At 33.7% G+C, this 20976-nt stretch overlaps 1 long non-coding RNA gene and 1 pseudogene across 1 annotated transcript in view; both read left to right on the top strand.

Moving 5' to 3' along the window:
• LOC140636814 (proteasome subunit alpha type-1 pseudogene) overlaps window positions 1–5727 on the top strand; it is a 121143-nt pseudogene extending 115416 nt beyond the window's left edge.
• A 4543-nt stretch (window positions 5728–10270) lies between these two features.
• LOC140636815 (uncharacterized) overlaps window positions 10271–20976 on the top strand; it is a 44530-nt gene continuing 33824 nt past the window's right edge. Inside the window, exon 1 of the long non-coding RNA XR_012034046.1 lies at window positions 10271–10388. This is a non-coding gene — a long non-coding RNA (uncharacterized lncRNA). The remainder of the gene's footprint in view (window positions 10389–20976) is intronic.

Below are 20976 nucleotides of genomic sequence, written 5' to 3'. Positions count from 1 at the left end.
CATGTGGGTCTTTTAGTGCCATTGAAGCATTTAGATTTCTATCCCCAAGAGGTGTGCAGTCTTCACTCAGCTGGAACAAGTGGAAAAGGATCTCAAAGATAACAATGTTATAGCTAGAATGTCTAGAGTCATTTTCATCTGGATGATGCATTTTACTTTCTACATCTTTAAAATAGAAAGAAAAAAAGAGCTTCGTTCTTTTTTTCCCCCTAACTGAGAAGCATAGCTCACATTTTGAAAAGCTATTGACAGACTCCAATTTCTCTGATATATTTAACCAGAAGGAGCTCTTGATGATGAGTGATCATTTACAGGTATTTTTAAAGGCAGGAGTATATGGAAGTGAGAATAAAGGGAGAAATTATTCCTATTCTTTACTGTGTCTTCCAGTTAAAAGATTTTTAGCCTTGTCTGGAGGAAACCTGACTCATTCACCTGCCTGGTGATTATCGATGAATACTGACTTATATCTTTACCATGCCAGCATTAAAATGTCCTGTTTTTTCTTTATCTTTGAGAATACTTCCTTCTTTGAGTCATTAAAGTCTAAAAGTGTTTTCTCCCACTCTACTTTAAATAAAAGCATAGTCAATTTTAAGGAGTATGTATAGAAATAAATTGTAATTTGATGCTTCTCTAATAACCAAAAGAAAAAAATGGAACAGTGTTCTTGGAATTAAAGAGGGCTGTGCTCACATTTACCAGTATTTATATGGAATGAAATGATTCTTAAACATATTAATACTGATCAGTGACACATAAGCATATCCCACTGTATCTGAAATTATGGCCAGGTACTCCTGTGTTACTGTGTGAAGGTATTACTATCAGCTACACATTTTTGCCTATCAGCAGCTCCAATTTGTACACATTTTCATGCTTATTTTTCAGAAGATTTGTTGCATATATAAAAGATATTTTAAAATTAGATTGCAGTTAACTATAAGTAAAAAATTATAATGATTGAATTCGTACACATTAAATGATATTAAACATAATCTCCCTTAAAAATAGAAACAAAAGCTGCATAATTGTTTTGCAATTTTTGCTTAATTTTATCATAAGTTAATTTGAGATAATTCTCTTACATTTGGTTTCCTGCCTTACATAAATCAGACAAGATATTAGTTCTTTTCAATGTTTCTAATTTTCAAAGTAGTTAAAATTTCATGTTTCATTGTTATAATTTTTTTAAAGATTTTATTTATTTATTCATGAGAGACACACGGAGAGAGAGAGAGGCTGAGACACAGGCAGAGGGAGAAGCAGGCTGCATGCAAGGAGCCTGACGTGGGACTCGATCCCGGGTCCCCAGGATCACACCCTGGGCTGCAGGTGGTGCTAAACCGCTGCACCACCGGGGCTGCTCTCATTGTAATAATTTTTAAGTACTCAGTCTATTTATAACAATCATTGAGAGAAATAAAATGGATCTTACGAAGAAACATCCATTAATGGGGATGAGAAAAGTCTGTCTGAATCACAAGGCAGAGATGGCATTTAGTATCCAAGTCCACTTCCAGACAAAATTAGCAAAGGCTGCAGTGAAGTTAAAGCCTGCTGGTTACAAAATTGGAAATTGGTTTCCTGGGGCTCTCTGTAAACTCTTCATTACTTTACTCAATCATGGTTCATTAGCAAGTTAACAGACAGAAGACCAGTGTACATTGGGATATATGTAGAGCCATTCCTTCCATCTCCTTGAGCATCACTTAAAACCTGAATGTCACAGTAGATTAGACATTGCATCAAGCTGCATTTTTATACAATGCTGTACATGGTCAGCCCACAGATCATATACACTTAAACTCTAACTATTGTTAAGTGTTTTTGGTCTATCACACATTCTGTAGGGCAGCAAAGCTTTTAAATCAGACTCTGATGGAACAAAAAAATCTCAAAAGGCATCTGAAAAAGAAACAACTTGAAGAAACTCAGTTAAGAGATTCGACTAAAGTAGATTTAATGGTTCCCATTAACTTGGATCTAATTCACTGAAGAGGAAAAAATCCATAGGGACATTAGGGCATTTAAATGTGCTTCTGAAAGTGGTTGGACAAACTGTCTCTTGGCTCATGAAATAGTTTTGCTCAACCTAAGCAAATGGCTTTGACTCTTAGACCAAAACAATTCATTTTTGCAGTTCATATTCCAAGAATGTATTTTTGTAGTGTTGTAACTCTTGAAAAACACTAATTAGGGAATGTACATAACTCCCCAGGACCCACTAGAAGTTATGGTATATTTCTATTTTGGACTCATAGGTATTTGTTTGTGTTATTCAGAGGATGTTATTAGTTGCTGTCTAGACTATCCATTATTCAAATATTATGTGTATTTCATATTCTGAGAGTATTTAATATTCAGAGAGTAGGCCTAATTATCAGATGAAATAAAGTGGGATGAATATTCAGTTTAAGAAGGATTGGCTTACCTAAACAAGGATGCCCACTGTCACCACTGTTATTCAACATAGTACTGGAAGTCCTAGCCAGAGAAATTAGGCAAGAAAAAGAAATAAAAGATAACCAAATTGGAAAGGAAGAAGTGAAAATTTCCTTTTTGCAGATGACATGATATTATGTATAAAAACCCCTAAAGACTTGACCAAAACACTGTTTGAACCAATAAATTCAGTAAGGTTGTAGGATAAAAAATTAATATACCAAAGCCAGCTGCATTTCTATACACTAATAATGAAACATCAAAAAGAGAAATTAAGAAAAAATCCCATTTATAATTACATCAAAAGTATAAAATATTAAGGAATAAATTTAACCAAGGAGATAAATGCCCTATACACTGAAAACTGTAAGACACTGCCAAAAGAAATTGGAGAAGACCCAAATAAATGGAAATATATTTCATACTCAGGAATTGGAAGAATTAGTGTTAAAATGTCCAAGGCAGTTTATAGGTTCAGTGCAGTCCCTTTCAAAATTCCATTGGAATTTTTCACAGAAATCGAATAAACAATTCTAAAATTTGTATGAAACCACTAGAGACCCCAGGTAACCAAAACAATTTTGAAAAAAAAATAAAGCTAGAGGCATCATGCTTCCTGATTTCAAACTATATTACAAATCTATAGTAATCAAAACAGTATAGTATTGGTATAAAAATAGACATATAGATCAATGCAACAGGATAGAGTGCCCATAAATAAACCTAAGCATATATGGTAAATTAATTTCAAAGAGTCAAGCATATACAGTGGGGAAGGAATAATATTTTCAATAAAGAATGTTGGAAAAACTCGACAACTACATGGAAAAGAATGAAACTGGATCACTATCTAACACCATATACAAAACATAACTCCAAATGGATTAAAGACTTGAATATAAGACCTGAAACTGTAGCACTCCTAGAAGAAAATATAAGTAACAAATATAAGTAGTAACATTGATCTAGGTGAAGATATTTGTAAATCATACATCTGATAAGGGGTTAAGATCCAAAATATATAAAGAACTCCCACACTCAGTAGGAAAGAAAAATCAACCCAATTAAAAAATGACAGGATTTGAATAGACGTTTTTCCAAAGAAGTCATACAAATGCCCAACTGGTACATGAAAAAGTATGAAATATTACTAATCATCAGAGAAATGCAAATCAAAACCACAATGAGATATTACCTCACATCTGTTAGAATGGCTACCACCAAAAAGACAAGTGATAACCAGTGTTGGTGAGGAAATGGAGAGGAGGAAAGCCTTGTATACTGTTAGTACACAAGGGAATGTAAATTGGTGTGTCTAGTATGGAAATGAATATGGAGGTACCTCAAAAAATTAAAAATAGAACTATAATATTATCAGTAGTTTGAACTGGATATATACTTTGATATATACCTTCTGGGTATATATCTAATAGAAATGAAAACAGGATATTGAAGAAATTCTGCACTCCCATGTTCATTGCAGCATTATTCATAGTAACCAAGCTAAAAACAACCTAAGTGTCCATCCGTGAATAAATGGATAAAGAAGGTGTATATATGTATGTGTGTGTATATATATATATATACATATACACACACACACAATGGAATATTATTTAGCCATGATAAAAAAGGAAATCCTGACATTTGCAACAACATGAATGAACCTGGAGGGCAGTATGCTAAGTGAAATAAGTTACGGAAAGACAGATACTACGTGGCATCACTTATATGTGGAACCTAAAAAAAAGGTAAATTCATAGAAACAGAGAGAAAAGTGGTTGCCAGAGGATAGTGGTGAGTAGGTAAAAGAGAGGTTGGTAAAGGGGTACAATTATTCAGCTATAAAATAAATGAATTCTGAAGATTTAATGTTAGACATGATTTCTGTAGTTATTAACACTATAATGTAGAATTGAAATTTGCTAAACAATATGACTTAAATTTCATTTTCATACAAAAAAGGTAAATATGTGAGGTGTGGGATATTAATGAACTAGATGATGGGAATTCTTTTATATGTATATGTGTATCAGATCACCACAATGTATACTTTAAGTACAATTTTATTTATAAAAAGAAAAGAAGGATTGGGTTTGCTAAAAGGAAATATAAACCTAAAGGTGGCTTGTACATTTTTTTAAAAAAAGATCATTCTTCGGGCCGCGCTCCTGAAGCCGCCACCTCTGCCGGAGGCCGCAGCATGACCCACGCCAGAACCATGTTTCGCAACCAGTATGACAACGAGGTCACTCTTTGGAGCCCTCAGGGCAGGATTCATCAAATTGAATATGCAATGGAAGCTGTCAAACAAGGCTCAGCCACAGTTGGTCTGAAATCAAAAACCCATGCGGTGTTGGTTGCATTGAAGAGAGCACAGTCAGAGCTTGCAGCTCATCAGAAGAAAATTCTCCATGTTGATAACAATATTGTATCTCAATTGCGGGACTTACTACTGATGCTAGACTGTTATGTAATTTTATGTGCCAGGAGTGTTTGGATTCCAGATTTGTATTTGACAGACATCTTCCTGTGTCTCGTCTTGTATCTCTAATTGGAAGCAAGACCCAGATACCAACACAACGGTATGGCCGGAGACCATATGGTGTTGGACTGCTTATTGCTGGTTATGATGATATGGGCCCTCACATTTTCCAAACTTGTCCATCTGCCAACTATTTTGACTGTAGAGCCATGTCCATTGGAGCCCGTTCTCAATCTGCTCGTACTTACTTGGAGGGACATATGTCTGGGTTTATGGAGTGCAATTTGAATGAACTGGTTAAGTATGGTCTGCGTGCCTTATGAGAGACGCTTCCTGCAGAACAGGACCTAACTACAAAGAATGTTTCCATTGGAATTGTTGGTAAAGACTTGGAGTTTACGATTTATGATGATGATGATGTATCTCGGTTCCTGGAAGGTCTTGAAGAAAGACCACAGAGAAAGGCACAGCCTGGTCAACCTGCTGATGAACCTGCAGAAAATGCTGATGAACCAATGGAGCATTAAGTCACAAACCAGTCTATATGTGTATTATCAAATATGTAAGAATGCAGGAGCCCTTACTGATGACAGTAATCTATACTTTGAACCAAAAGATGCAGCGTGGTCTTCTGGTATGTTTTAGGAATCGGTCCAGATGTGTTTTTCCCAAGTAACTTGTCTGAACCATATAATGGTGTGCATTTTTCTTTGAGAGGGCCTATATAATCATTTTCTAGAAAGTATAGTTATCTGTACTAATGTTTTTAGATGAAGAACATAGTGTCTTTGTGGTTTTAAAGACAACTGAAATAAAATTGTTTCACCTGCCTGTGTAAAAAAAAAAAAAGATCATTCTTCAAACATTAGTAACAAAATAAAAGTAGTACTTTATTAAACATTTACTTTAAATAGGAGGGAAAAAAGAGGACACTGGTTTATCCTCGTTTAAATTTTTTCTTTTTTGATAGGGGAGTTTCCATTTTTTTCACTTTCTTTTAAGTTCTAAGTTTCTTGCATTTATTTATCAATTTCTAGGTCAGCCTTCCCTACCTCATTTTCTTACTTTTTTTCATAGAAAAGTAGACTTTTGTGAAATGCAGCTTGTATATGGACAGGTGAGGACTCAGTTATCTGAGTATTACACTTATCTGATAGATCCAAACATATTGATTGGAATGAGAGGTTCACCATGATTTTTAAAATCCTTGTAAAGTTTGATTTAATAATAGGCAATTGAATTATGTGTTTATTTATATTCAGGCTATAGGATTTCATTGTCTTTTATTCTTTCTTGACACTAAACCTTGTCATAAGGTAAAAATTGCTCTAGAAAATTAGGCTTATTTTGGCCTTCAGATAATTAGGCTTATTTTGGTTTAAATTACAGAGAATAGATCTTGCCCAGAAGGAGTCCGTATTTGTCAGATAATTGGGAGTCTGAGACTCTAGGGACAAGTTAGGGTTGTCTTCTGGTTTATGCCTAGTGGGACACATGGATATTTTATACTGACCTCACATTAGCCTCAGTTCTGAGATAATGATACAGATTCTGGAGGGAGAGAGATTTGAACTGGCCTCAAAACCTGTATTATTAGATATATTTGCTTTATTTTGTTAGGCCTTAACTCTAAGAAAGATACAACATCATGCATTGACATTCTGTCTTCTTCTTTTTTTTTTTTTTGCAATCTGATTGTATAACTTGTTATTCCCAACTGTCCTCTACTTTCCTTTACACCCCTTTCCTAAGGGAATTCAGTAGCACTATGTTACGACTTGAAAATATTCTCAAATAGTAAAATAAAACTATTACAAAAAATCTGCCTTGCATATATCAGGCTAACTTTTTAAATTTTATGCCCTTGGCACTATTGTTTTTAGATCATAAATTCTTAGCAAGCAAGGGCAATGTAACGCTTGGTTAGCTTTTGTCCAATGCCATGTGATTAAACCTTAACATATATTGACTATTTTTATCCATTACTATAATTTTGTTTACTCAGATACATTATTTTCTTTTTTATTTCCTCAATATATGATGTACAATAGGAAGCAAGTAGGAGTCAATAGGAAAACATTTTTTCTTGCACTTATTTTTTGGACAGTTCTTATTATATCAGTATTTGCCCTCTCTTTTTTCATTTTTAGACAGGGTCAGATATTTTCTCCAGTAGCAAAAATATTACTTCATTATTTTCAGCAGGATTATCTCTCAGGTTGCCTTTTAGTTATTAACTGATTTGTTTACAATCATCTCAAGAAATACCATTCCCTTTGTTCAGAAGTGCACAGTCCTTACCTTACAACTCAGTGAAGAATGTGAATGCCATTGCTCTGAAGTTTCTTAACATAATAAATTTATCAGTGTATATATCCCTGTTTGTGGGGCTGTGCCACACTTTGATGGAGTCTGACCTGATTTCTTCAGTGAAAACCCATCTGCAGAGAAATATTTTTATCTTTTTCCCAAAGAACAGTTACCTAATGAAACAATCACCTTCTAAATCAAATGCAAAGATTTCAATTAACAGGGATGAAGAAATGGAAATTATAGGTGCTATATCCTGAGTAGGAAAGTGAGTACGGTATAGAACTAGTCAAACTCGGGATCCCTGGGTGGCGCAGCGGTTTAGCGCCTGCCTTTGGCCCAGGGCGCGATCCTGGAGATCCGGGATCGAATCCCACATCAGGCTCCCGGTGCATGGAGCCTGCTTCTCCCTCTGCCTGTGTCTCTGCCTCTCTCTCTCTCACTGTGTGCCTATCATAAATAAAAAAAAAAAAAAAATTAAAAAAAAAAAAAAGAACTAGTCAAACTCATTGCACAGGCATTGGTGATAATAATATGTTCCAAAGAAAAGAATCAAGTTGCATTCAGAGTAAAAGCTGGACTTGAATCATTAAGGTGGAATGCAGAATAGAGTGAGAAGTTCATCATATACAGCCTTCCCATGTTGGGATGCAGAATGGAATGAGAAATTCTATATATAGAGAATCTTTTTTTGTTTTGTTTTGTTTTATTTTAAGAAAGCCTGTATCTCAAGATGCATATGGTTTAAAATACTAAATTCTATTATAACTCCTGAACTTTCTTGGTCCTGTAAGTGATTGTTTTCTCATTATTGATAGATGGGCATCTGTTAATTGTTTCAGCTCCCAAATGACAGGAGAACACTGTCCAATGTGTCTGTATAGTTAAAATTGGGTAGAAGGACTGATGGCTAAGAGGCAGAAACAGAATAGAGGAAGAGAAAGGCCTGGTAAAGAAAGTGGCTTGAAGAGGTAGAGGATTGAAGATGGGTGTGAGTCACAGACAAAAGGTCAGTTTTAGATACAAGAGTAGAACCAAGAGTCATGGACTATGGACTTGGACTAGGGTGAGCCTTGAAGGATTGCAGAAAGTATACTGGACTGAGACTTATAGACCTAAGTTCTTGGTCTTGTGACATTGTTTATATGATTTTGGGTATATCCTTTAACTTAACTGGTTCTCAGTTTCATTATCTGTAAAATGAATGGAAGGACCATATAGTGTCTAAGTTCCATCACAATTTAAAAATCTGTGATTCTCTGATATGTCTTATTCTGAGCCATCAGATTGTCAGAAGGAATGGGGCTACTTATAGAACGTTAGAATGAAGTTGAAAATGAGCACTCTAGATCAATTCTTTTGACACTGATGGTTGGTTAGTAGTTTAACAGCCACAGTTAGCAAATGACTTCATGAAAAAGATAAAGAGAACATTCACCAAATACACTCTATTAAGAAACTCTGCTTTATGCGATGACAGTAACAGTAGATTAGAAAAGTTACTTAAAGAAGGTAACTTCTGTATTTAAAAAGGTATTTAACAGAGGAATGCAGTGATTTTAGATTTCATTTACTTTCTATTAATAAAAAGCTATACTTGCACATAAAATATTTAGAAAAAACACTAAAAATTTTACATTTTTACTTTTACCTACAAAAGAAATCATGTTGAAATCACATTGAAATTCTATTGAGGGCAGCCTGGGTGGCTCAGCGGTTTGGCACTGCCTTCAGCCCAGGGCCTGATCCTGGGGACTCAGGATCGAATCCCACGTCAGCTTCCTGCATGGAGCCTACTTCTCCCTCTGCCAGTGTCTCTGCCTCTCTTTCTCTCTGTGTCTCTCATGAATAAATAAATAAAATCTTTAAAAAAAAGAAATTTCCTTTATAAAAAAAAAGAAATTCTATTGAATGTGAATAAGGTACATGCACACTGTTTCTGAAGGCATGTGTTGGGATGTACTTTATCTAGACACGAATCTCCTAGGTATTTTAACAAAATATGAATAGAGAGAAAACAGGAATTACTCAGAGGAAAAATTGAAAGCTAACTTGTACTATACAGCACTGAGATAGCAGAAACAGCTGCACAGCAGCTTAATCCTTATGACAAGCCCAGAACTCTACAATAATGGCTGGCACTGTCTGATGAAATTGCCAAGGAGCAGATGCCACAGCTGGGAATATTATCCTTGTGTTTCTGATGAAACTGATACAGCAAATGGTACTCCACTGTTAACTCCTTGCTATTCATAGAAGCTTTCTACAAAGACTTGAGATCTCTTATAAAGGGTAAGTTCCAAAGGATGATGGCAAGGAAAATAATTTATTAGAGAAAAAATCTGAAGAAGATGCTGTAAATATTGCCCAAAGAAGAAAAAATAGAAAAAAAGGAGTGACTTTTAAATGACAAGCTGTAAAGGGTTAGAGGAATTGTGACAGTATCAGGTTGACAAATGCTCTAAAAATTACAGCGCTATTTACATTTTCTCTAACGTAGGTATAGTACTATTTTTGCCAGGGACAATGAGAAAAACAACAGGGGGAATATTTAACCTAAACAGATTATGAGGAAATTTTTCATGATAATGTACTAAATAATATATAAATGTTAACATTTACAATGTGTTTAACTTTGTATTAGCAACTTCATGGACCTCAAGGAGTCTATAGGTAGAATAGTATAGTCTACAGTATAGTCAGTATACAATGTGTAATATTTTATAGTTTATAGTTTATTATCTCGTACAAAGTACGAGACCCTGTGAATTACTGGATGGTTTGAGTCTGTGGTGTATTCTCATCTATAAATATGGCATGTTTTATGTGATGAACTAATAACCCTCATGTCCTCACTATATTCAAATTCTGATTCCTGGAACATATAAATGTACTAGCTTACATTGCAAAAGAGACTTTGCATAATGTGTATGGAATTTGAGATGAGGAGTTATCCTGAAATATTTGGGTGGGCCCAATCTAATTATATCAGTGCTTAAAAGCAGATAGCTTCTGTGGCTATCTTGGCAGAGAGATGATATAGAAGGAGAGTTGGAAGCATGGGAGAGGATCAACTCATCATGGCTGGTTTGAGGTTGGAGTAAGAGTCCATGAATCAAGGACTTCTAGAAGCAGTCCACGAGTCAAGGTAACTTCTACAGCAGAGAATGGGCTCTAGGTGAAAGATAGCAGGGATCTCAGTCCCTCAACCATAAGGAAATGAATTCTGTTAGCCAACTTAATGAACAAGGAAATTGGTTCTTCTCTATACCCTCCAGAAGGGAATGCAGCCCTGGTAACACTTTAATTTTTGCATTATGAGACCTGTGTAATAAGGAATATAAAATAACAAATTTGTGTTGTTTTAAGCTGTAAAGTTTATAATAACTTGTTATAGGAGCAATAAAAATGTAACCCATAAATTATTAATTTTTAAAAAGGGGGGAACATGGCTGTATAAATAGTGTACATTGAAATGATCAAGTCTGATTGCCTACTGAGTTAGTAATTAGTTAGTAAAAGTTAGGGCAACTTTTTTGAGATCCTGTAGGACTCAGCTGGACTGAAAAGTTTTTATAGGAAAGAAATTAAAACAGACTTGGAAGGATATGTAGACTTTGTTGAAAATAAAATGAAGTCTCTGAACATTATGTGTGGGAGAATGACAAGAGAAAACTTTTATTTGTAGGAAAAGTATGAGATATTTTTTGGAAGAAATAGGTGAGGGCCTTGGTTATTTATATTTAAGAGTCATAGAACAGTAGGGAAGACTGGGTTTGTGAAAGATTGTAGAAATTGCTTAGACTTTCTTGGAATGCCAGGAAGACTCTGGCTTATGTATGTAAATATGTATATGTATGTATGTATTTTTTCCAGTAAAATTAACATACAGTGTTATATTAGTTTCAGGTGTACAGTATAGCAGTTCAACAATTCTATATATTATTCAGTGCTGTTTTGATTACTATAGCTATGTAGTAAATCTTGAAATCTGGGACTGTGATATCACCAGTTTTGTTCTTCTTTTTTCAAGATTGCTTTGGCTATTCCGGGCCTTTTGTGGCTCCATATGAGTTTTAGGATCATTTATTCTAGAGGAAGATAAAAAGATTTCCCATATGCAATCTGTGTTTTCACATACAGTGTCCTCCTTAATCAACATCCTCCAACAGAGTGGTACATTTGTTACAATTGGTGAAACTATTTTGACACGTTGTAATCTCCCAAAGTACACATTAGGGTTCAGTGTTGGTGTTGCGTATTCCGTGGATTTGGACAAACGTATAATGACATGTAATCATCATTATAGTAGCATGATGAGTTTTTCACAGGCCCTAAAAATTCACTGTACTGTGAGTGGAATCATATAGTATTTAGCCTTTTCAGCAGTTGCAGCCTTTAATATTTATCCAAAGGTACTGAAAAAACCTGCACATGGATGTTTATAGTAGTATATGTTTATTAATAATTACTAAAACTTGAAGGCAACTAAGAAGTCCTTCAGTAGGTGAGTGGATAAATAAACTGTGGAACACCTAGATAATGGAATATTATTTAGTTTTAAAAAGAGATGAGCTATCAAGCCATAAGAGTCCATGGACTAATCTTCAATTCATATTACTAAGTGAAAGAATCAAGCAAAGTTTTCAATTTTTCATTCTTTCTTATATCAAAGTAACAATGGATATTGTAGAAATAAATTTGAATCCAATGTAAGTTATACTAAATGTGACAGCCCTCAAATCTACACACCTACCCTGCAATACTATGTTCAGAATTCACCTTTTAAACTATTTCTGCTTTTAGGTCCTTAGATTGTTGCCTCCATATGATGTGCCTTTAGGTCCATGAATCAATGAATCAACTTTAGATTGTATTTATTGGTCATATACTATGAAAGATGAAAATTGTTAACTCTCCAATTTAAAATCACTTGCTTATACTTCTATTTTCTGTTCCAATATATACAGCCAAAAGTTCCATACCCTTTTAGAAGAATACGAGTGTCCTACCACCCTTCCCTCTACCTTTTCTCTTCACTTTCACCTTCCAGCTTGTTAGCTACACTTTTACTTTGTCCAGGAGCTCTCCTCTTTCTTTTAGGCATTGACAAAATGTAATTGAGTAGAAAACAATTCAGTTGAAGGGCTGGAAAATAAAGTTGGAAGACTTCTCCCAGGTAAAAGGGAAACAAAACAGATCACACAGTGGCTAATCCAGCCAGTCTTTTATCTGTCCAATAGCATTACAGAAAAAAATAACATTGAAAATATGCCTACTACACTTTACTCATAGATTTATTTCTAAAGCTGGTAACCAATAAATAGTAACTACATTATGTAGATAGTAAATATTATTTACTAGAGAACATTTTTCCCCCTTAAAGTGACTCAATTTCCTAGCTCTTGAAGTTATTGCTAGCAGAGGTGAAATGAGCCCCTTTATTATTCTCAAGGATTTTAATTTTATTTATTTTGATTTTACTGCGTAATAATGGACAAATATAATTTTATGTATTTAAAGTGTACAGTGTGATTCTTTGATACACATTTATATTATAGAATGATTACCAGGATCAAAATAATAAATACATCTATCGCCTCACATACTTAACATAGTTAACTCTTTGTGTGTGTGTGTGTGTGTGTGTGTGGTGAGAAAGCTTAAGATCTACTCAGGAAATTTTCAGTATACAGTATTATGTTATTAACCTTAATTTTTTTTTTATGTTTTAAACACTTCAGTCACACGGGTGATTTAAAGGATTCCCCTTTTGATTTCCGCAAACACATCACCAGGGCCTTTTAATCTCTTGCTCCAGTCTGAGTAGTTACTCAGCAACTTTTGGCTTCTGGACATTTAGAACTTCCCCTTGCTGCTCCCAGTGTTGAGTTCACTCTTTCCTGAATTCCACTTCTTACCTTTTTTTAGGGGGGGGGGTTCCTTGGCTTCTAATGACTTCCAGTAATTTCCTAAACAAGATTGAGGATGGGAGATTACAGTTGAAGGTTAACATTGTGAAGTTCATGCACACTTGAAATGTTTTTATTTTTTCATTTAATTTCATGGATATACCTGCATATTGAATTTTAGGCTCCAATATATTTTCTCTCAGAACTTGAAAACTATTGCTCCATTGCTTTCTGAGATGCAACTTACTGAGATATATTATGTTAAAATGTTGCCCATTTCTTTGTAATACCTTTTTTTCTCCTTCTTGAAAGCATTTAGGACTTTATCTTTGAAATTCTAAATTGTTATAAGGTCTCGATGTGGATCTTTGGTCATCGATTGCTCTGGAGATTTTTGAGTCTAAAACTTGTATACAACATTTCTTTAACTTTTTTTTAATCATCCCTTTCTTTAGTCTTTTCCTTTCATCTCTCTATTTACTATTTCTGGATACCTATTGGTGTAAAGTTGAATGATCCCTAGAGAAAATCTCAAAACAGTAAAAAAAAAAAAAAAAAAAAAAAGATTAAAAATAAGGACAGGAAAAGATTTATTAGGAAATCATACAAAAATAAAGCAAGTGGGACATTATTAATTTTAAACAAAATAGAGTTATGTTTAGGAAGAGCATAATGTATAATAAAGTTATGATAATGTGTTTATATGTACAGAAAAAGATGCATATATCTAAAAATTTGAACTATTGTATATTAAAATAGAAGTAAAAACTACAGTTATTGTGGAAAACTACATGCAGTTTTCTGAGCATATTACTACAGTCCAGGCTAAGAGTTTTATATGCATTAATATTTAATCCTGTAAAAATGCTGAGGCAGATACTGTTTTTCTCATTTTCTTTATGGAAGAAAACGTTAGATATTTTAAGTAATGTGCCAAGGGTTAAATAACTAGGAAGTATGTTGTAGAATTGGATTTCAAGCACAGGTTTATCTGATTATGGAGTCTAGGGTTCTAATACTTTGCATTTTGCCTTCTTTCACTCCCTTCCATAGAGGAAGCAAACAAAACTCAATAAAACATAGGGACTGTGAATGATGTTTATTTGGTTTGAAAGATATATGTGTCAAACTTCTAGCTCAGTGAGTGCTAATAGAGTTAGATTCTTTTGTCACAGTTATTCTTTGTACTGTAAAGTTCTAGGTTTGACAGATGCACAATGTTATGTATCCCCCACTATAGTACTATACAGAAAGTTTTGTAGCCCTAATAACCATAGATTCACCTGGTTAACTTCCTACCAACTCAAGCCCAACTCAAGCCCATGACAACCACTGATGTTTCCTGTCCTCATACTTTTGTCTGTCAGAATTTCATACAGTGTATATCATTTTTGAATCTTCCTGTTTTCTTTTAGGCAATATCCATTTAAGCAATAGTATATAACATTTATCTATGTTGTTACATAGATTAACAGCTTATTCTTTTCTTACTGAATAATATTCAGTAGTATCCGTGTGCCATAATAGTATGCTTATTCATTTGCCCATTGAAGAACAACTTGGTTGCTTCCAGTTTTGGATGAATCCTGATTTTTAAAGGTTAATAGTGAATATTCACATTCATAGGTCCTAAGTAGAAGACATGACAGGACTTGTCATACTATACTATCTATCACTGGTGTATTTAATTTTTAAATTATAAATGAAAAATGATTCAGGTCATTCAGTATGCATTTTAAAGATGCAATAAATCATGCTTTGTTACTAAACAAGGAGGTATGAAAATAAATGAGCTGAGCATTTAGGTAAAGAAATTAGAAACAGAGAAACACACAAGCCAATAGAAAGATGAAAGGAACTGATGATAAAAACAAACATGGACATTACTAAATTGGGAAATACAATATAGGAGAAATAATAAGTAATTTAAAGAGATTTTTACTTGGAGTAAATCCTAGAACATAATACAACTTTAATATGTTTGATCAAGAAAAAGGACAAAGTTTTCAATGACATAAAAAATTATATAATATTGGAATGAAAAAGATATATGCCATGTAAGTGGTTTCAGAGTGTAAAAATGTCTATAAATTACCCAGATAAATTTTATAAAGATAAAATGACACTAGTAATATCTTTTTTAGACCTTCCCCCAGCTATAGAACAATCTAATTTATTTTTGTCAAGAAAACAAAAGCTTACTGGCAAATTAACTTCAACTAGTTATTAAAGGAAATGGACACAACTTAGTATGTTTTGTCCTAGGAATGCAAGGACAGGACTAAAACATACATTTATTTCAGTATGTTAAAGGAGAGAAAAATTATAATTTTTAAAGATTTCCTGAAGGTATTAATTAATAATAATTACTAGCCTTATTAAGTTACAATAATTTCTCATATTCATTAAATGCTTAAAATGCCAGGCACTGTTCCAAGTTCTCCATACACATTAGCTTATTGAATGCTCAAACCAACAAAAAATAAGTACTGTTATCGTCATTTTACCAGTTTGACAGAAAAGGAAATTGAAGCACAGATAGCTTAAATAACTTACTCAGTGCTGAACAACAAAGAAATAGCAAAGCCAGAACATGAACCCAGGAGATAGGACTTTAGAACTGTGCTCTTATCCACTGGCATACAGCTTCATAGAACTTCTGATTCAAAACAACTATGAAAACCATAAAACAATAGCCATTACCAAAGAATCTGCCACGACTCACTACATACCACAACATAAAATTTGGAATAGAAATATATCGTAATAAAGAGGATCTATTTCAACCTAAGAGTGAACATTATAGTAAACCATGAAACACCAAAAGGAGGAGGACAAGTATGCCCTCTCCTCATGTTATTTTACACATTTCCAGAAATTCCAGGCAATTGAATAAGAAATGAAGCAATCACAAAGAAGTGTATCTTTTGGAAAAGAGAACATAATTAATAATCATAATTTTCATATGATTAAATTATCTAGGAAATCCCTTGAATTATTAGAAAGCCTATTAGAAGTAATAAGAGAGATCAGTACATTATCCAGATGGAGAAAAATGGAAAAAGGTCGTTTTATTTGTTATGTGGTAATTTTAATAGAAGGAAAAAAGCCATTCCCAATAGCTAATAAATTATAAACTATCTATGAATAATATATAAGGCCATACTAAATCCAGCTATATACCTTGCTGAAATCTCTAAAAAAGAAGATATGAAATACATAATATTGGATGCAATGGCTAAATATAAATTATTTCAGGGGTACACTGGTAAATTGGCTTTCTGTGATTTTGGAGTGAGGGAGCCATGATATGTAGCTTTTGCTGATTTCTGTGGTGTAAAAACTCCCATCATGACTGATTTCAAGATATCCAGAGTGTAAAACCACTTGACAAATTCCAAAATAATTTAGTAATTAGCTTTCCCTGAGTTGTTAAGAGCTGGTTCTAGAACACAACTGAATTACTACTAATTTAATGTGTATGTTTAATGTAATTACATTCTAAGCCTCATTATTATGTTTTTTGAAGCCAGACAAAAGTAATGAGTAGGCATGCAGTATTATATGGGGAAGTATGTTATAAACTACAGTAACAAATAATGTTGTAGGTACAAAAATCAGATTCATGGCTCACAATAGGCAAGGAATGGATTCCAGCATATGCAAAAAATCATTGTGTGGTAATAGCTAGCTACTTTTAGTTGTAGAACTGCAAACTCCACTTTTTATAACTTAAAAAAGCAGTCTTAAGTGTTGATATTCAGTGTTAAGACATAATGTGATAAAATGAGCACATGTACATTCTATGTGATTATAAGTTTTTTGCAACCTTCCTGGAAACCAATTTATTAATAGATACCAAAAACTTTAAAGACTATATACCTTATAATATATAGTCCATCCTTTTAAAAACATATATTTTACATATATTTTCAAGTTAATGAAAAATTAGTAACAATTTAAATATTTCTTCTCATTTTGGGTCATTTTGATTCATGTATCTGAAACTTACTGTAGCTAGCTGAAGAAATGGGAAAAGGTGATTTTTACAGGCATTCACAGTTCCATTTCATGGAACATAAGAGTAGGAAGTACAGTTGATTCCTTGAGAGCCCAAACAGAAACCTAAAAAAAAAAAAAAGCCACCAGTATCCGGGACAGCCGTGTTCTTTATATTGGAATTTGATGCTCCATGATCTCTTGTCTATGCTTGGTTTTTGTGGGGCTGTAGAGAAAATAGTTTTTTTTTGTTGTTGTTGTTGTTTGCAGTTAGGGATTTTTCTGAGCAAATTTTATTGAAATCTGGGACCTGGCTTAAAAGAGTAGAGGTAATTTAAAACTGAGAACTTCTGAGAGATTTACCTAATTTCATAGGTATGTATTTGGATTTCAGGATACAAAGTGAGATCTGGAATGTGGAAATATCCTTAAGTTGAAGACATTGGTTTTATTTTACCTCTGAATGAATTTATTTGCATTCCAGAGCATTTGAATAGGAACTTAGGATCCTTTCCAAGAAGCAAGGCTTTTTTTTCCTATCTGGAGGGAAAGGGGACAATGTGTATTTTAGCCCTTGGAATCATGATTTTGGCTTTCTTGCCTGTGATATATACCTTATGTTTGTGTTGGGTAATGTCTAGCTTTCACCTCACTGCCTTAAGAAATTGAGGCACAGAGGAATCACGAGGTTAATTGTCATAAAGTAAATAATAATGAAACTACCCTGTTCCAGAAACCCATGTATGCCTTTAAGATAATATTAATAAATATGGATATTAAAAACTTAACACCTTCTCCAAGTTCTCTCTGTACCTTTGCTGATCAGTATGTAGAGCTCTAAAGTAGTCCCCTGGGGGACCTAGCACCTAAGGTAAGTAATCTATTTTTCTTAGTCTTTCAGTTATAAATTTCCTGGAGAGAGAACCAAATCAGGCTCTGCCTTACTACACAACGAAATAATGCATAGACATCTGAGTGGAAAAGAGGAAAAAATGAGTGACTTCTTTAGGACAGCCTCCAATACTAGGAAAAAGGATTAGGTATATCTAATATCATGAATTATTATGCATTTATTAAAACTGATTTTTTGAAGAATCTTTAATAATTCTGGAATGGTTCATGATATGTTTATGCTCTTGAGGGACAGTTGTCTATTTTTTCTTTTCTTATGTGTCTAGTTTTGGTATTAGAGTAATACTGGCCTCAGAAAATGAGTGTTCCTCCACTTCCAGCTTTCTGGAAAAGAACGTATAGAATTGAAAATATTTCTTTCTTAAATGTTTGGTATAATTCACTGGTGAAACCATCTGGGCCTAGAGTTTTACTTGATGGGAGCTTTTTTTTTTTTTTTTTTTTTTTTTAAGACATCACACGTGAATGGTGACAGGAGGAGAGGAAGAGAGATAATCTTAAGCAGGCTCCACACTCAGTGCAGAGCCTGACACAGGGCTCAGTCTCACAACCCTGAGATCATGATGTAAGTTGAAATCAAGAGTCAGATGCTACATTGACTGAGTCACCTTGGAACCCTGCTGATTTAATGGACATATGATTCTTTTTGTTATCTATTTCTTCTTAAGTAAGTTTTAATAGTTATGTCTTTCAAGGAATTAGTACTTGATGGATATTTTTAAAAGGGAAGCAGCTTTAGAATACAATTAGGTATCATTCTTAGAAATCCTTAACTTTTTCTTTTAAAGTTTAATACTGGTCAATAAAACATTTTAGTAGAATTTTCTTTTGTAAATTCCTTGTGCCTAGACTTTCCAGATTCAGTGTCAAAGCAGCTGATATTTTCTTTTCTCTCAGTTGTGGCATGGAATTTTCAGCTAAGGAATTGTTCTTGCAGTCACCTCTTCATTAATTTACAAAAGTAAATCAGAGAAGGACAAACATTATATGGTCTCACTCATTTGGGGAATATAAAAATAGTGAAAGGGAATAAAGGAGAAAGGAGAAAAAATAAGTGGGAAATATCAGAAAGGGAGACAGAACATGAAAGACTCCTAACTCTGGGAAACGAACTAGGGGTGGTGGAAGGGGAGGTGGGCAGGGGGTGGGAGTGACTGGGTGACGGGCACTGAGGGGGGCACTTGACGGGATGAGCACTGGGTGTTATTCTATATGTTGACAAATTGAACACCAATAAAAAATAAATTTATAAAAAACAATTTACAAAAGTATTGTCTATTTCAGTTCTATTCAACCAGATGAGCCTCTAAGGTCTTCTGCATGAGAAAGAAAGAAAAGTGAATGGAGGAGTGCATGTTGTTTCTTTGAGTAAAAAAACTAACAAATACCACTACTACAACCAACAAAATGTTTTTTTGATTGTTACACAATTTTTTCACTTTATTATTGGGTGGAAAATCTCTTCTCTTGCCTTTCAGTCTAGGAAATTGTTTAAATTAATTATTGTGCAGTGCTTAATTAGTTAACTAATAGGTCATAGTGACCAAGTTTGCCTTAGGAACAATTGACATTTATAACTTAGTTAAGCTGTAGCTTGGCGAGAATAATGCTCCATCATCCAAAATAGAACATTTTGGTTAGAAATGTTGAATTTCAAAATCAAGGTTTAAAATATTTCATCACACTTACTATGAATTGAACTTTAATCTTAGTCATTTCAACAACTGGAATTTTAAGGAATTTGATGAATTCTTAATCAAATTTTTCTTGGATGAGTTACTTTTTTTATTTTGTAAGTCAGATTTTACTGAAGGATAATTTATGTACTATGAAATTTATCCATTTTAGTATACAATTCTGTGGGTTTTGACAAACATAATTGGCTTGTGGAGTTGTCTTATTCCTCTCCTTTCATCCTCCTATTTCCCCTTTTATTACCATACTCCTATTATCTTTCCCTACCCCACCCAACACTCTTGAGAATATTTGAAATAAGTGAGTAGGTGCTCTTACAAATTTCATAGCACTATACTCAATATGAAAAGAAAATATTCTCTGGTAGATATACAAAGATGCCAGCTGCTTCCTTAAAACTTGATTATTAGTCTTGAATATGTGGAAGCTTTTTCTTTTGGATTTGTTGGAAACAGTAACATTTCTTCTTAATGTTTATACTGTAATCCCTGAAGCTGCTGTATTTTATGTGAGTTAGTGATCTGTGAGCTTCAGTGCAGACATAGCTACCTCAGATGCATGTGATTCGTATAAACTATGGATCCTGTAGCTCATCTGTCCAGTGGAGGATATGGGGAAGGATTTTTTTTTCTATTTTTTTCTGATAGTGATATTTTCCTCTTTTCTTCTATGATATTTTCCTTTTGCTTACAAGACTTTTAGAATTTTTCCCTAGCAATTCTCTGAAGGCCTCTCTTAAATAGTCCTCTAAACTACTCTGTCCCTTAGTAAATTTGTCTTACAGCAATGTTATGTACATGACCCCAAAGTGAAGAGAATAGCAAGAGGAAAAAAATATTGACATGTACATTTAAAGGAGGAATTAGAAATGTATCATGTAGTGAATATTTTGTGCATGCATTTCCCTTCTTATTAAGCTAAACTTAAGCTTATCAGCTAAACTTGTGGAATTGCTGGATCAAAGAGTATTAGGTTTTTTAAATACATAACCTCAAATTTGTACTCCTGAGAGACTTTGGTGTAAAATTCCTATCGGTATATATGAGAAAAATATTTCTCAACTTTCTTTGCTTAATGTTTGAGACTTCCATGCTTATATAGCTCTGATTTGCAATAGTCAAGGATAAATGTGTGCTAAAACCAAGTTGAACTAAAAATATCTTTGCCAAGGACAAAGGCATGTAATTTAAGTTAGGATGCTCCTGTTATTAAGTTAAA

This window comes from Canis lupus, chromosome 7 (genome assembly GCF_048164855.1).
Source record: "Canis lupus baileyi chromosome 7, mCanLup2.hap1, whole genome shotgun sequence".
Classification (NCBI taxonomy): Eukaryota; Metazoa; Chordata; class Mammalia; order Carnivora; family Canidae; genus Canis; species Canis lupus.
This window is presented reverse-complemented; position numbering and strand designations above follow the sequence as displayed.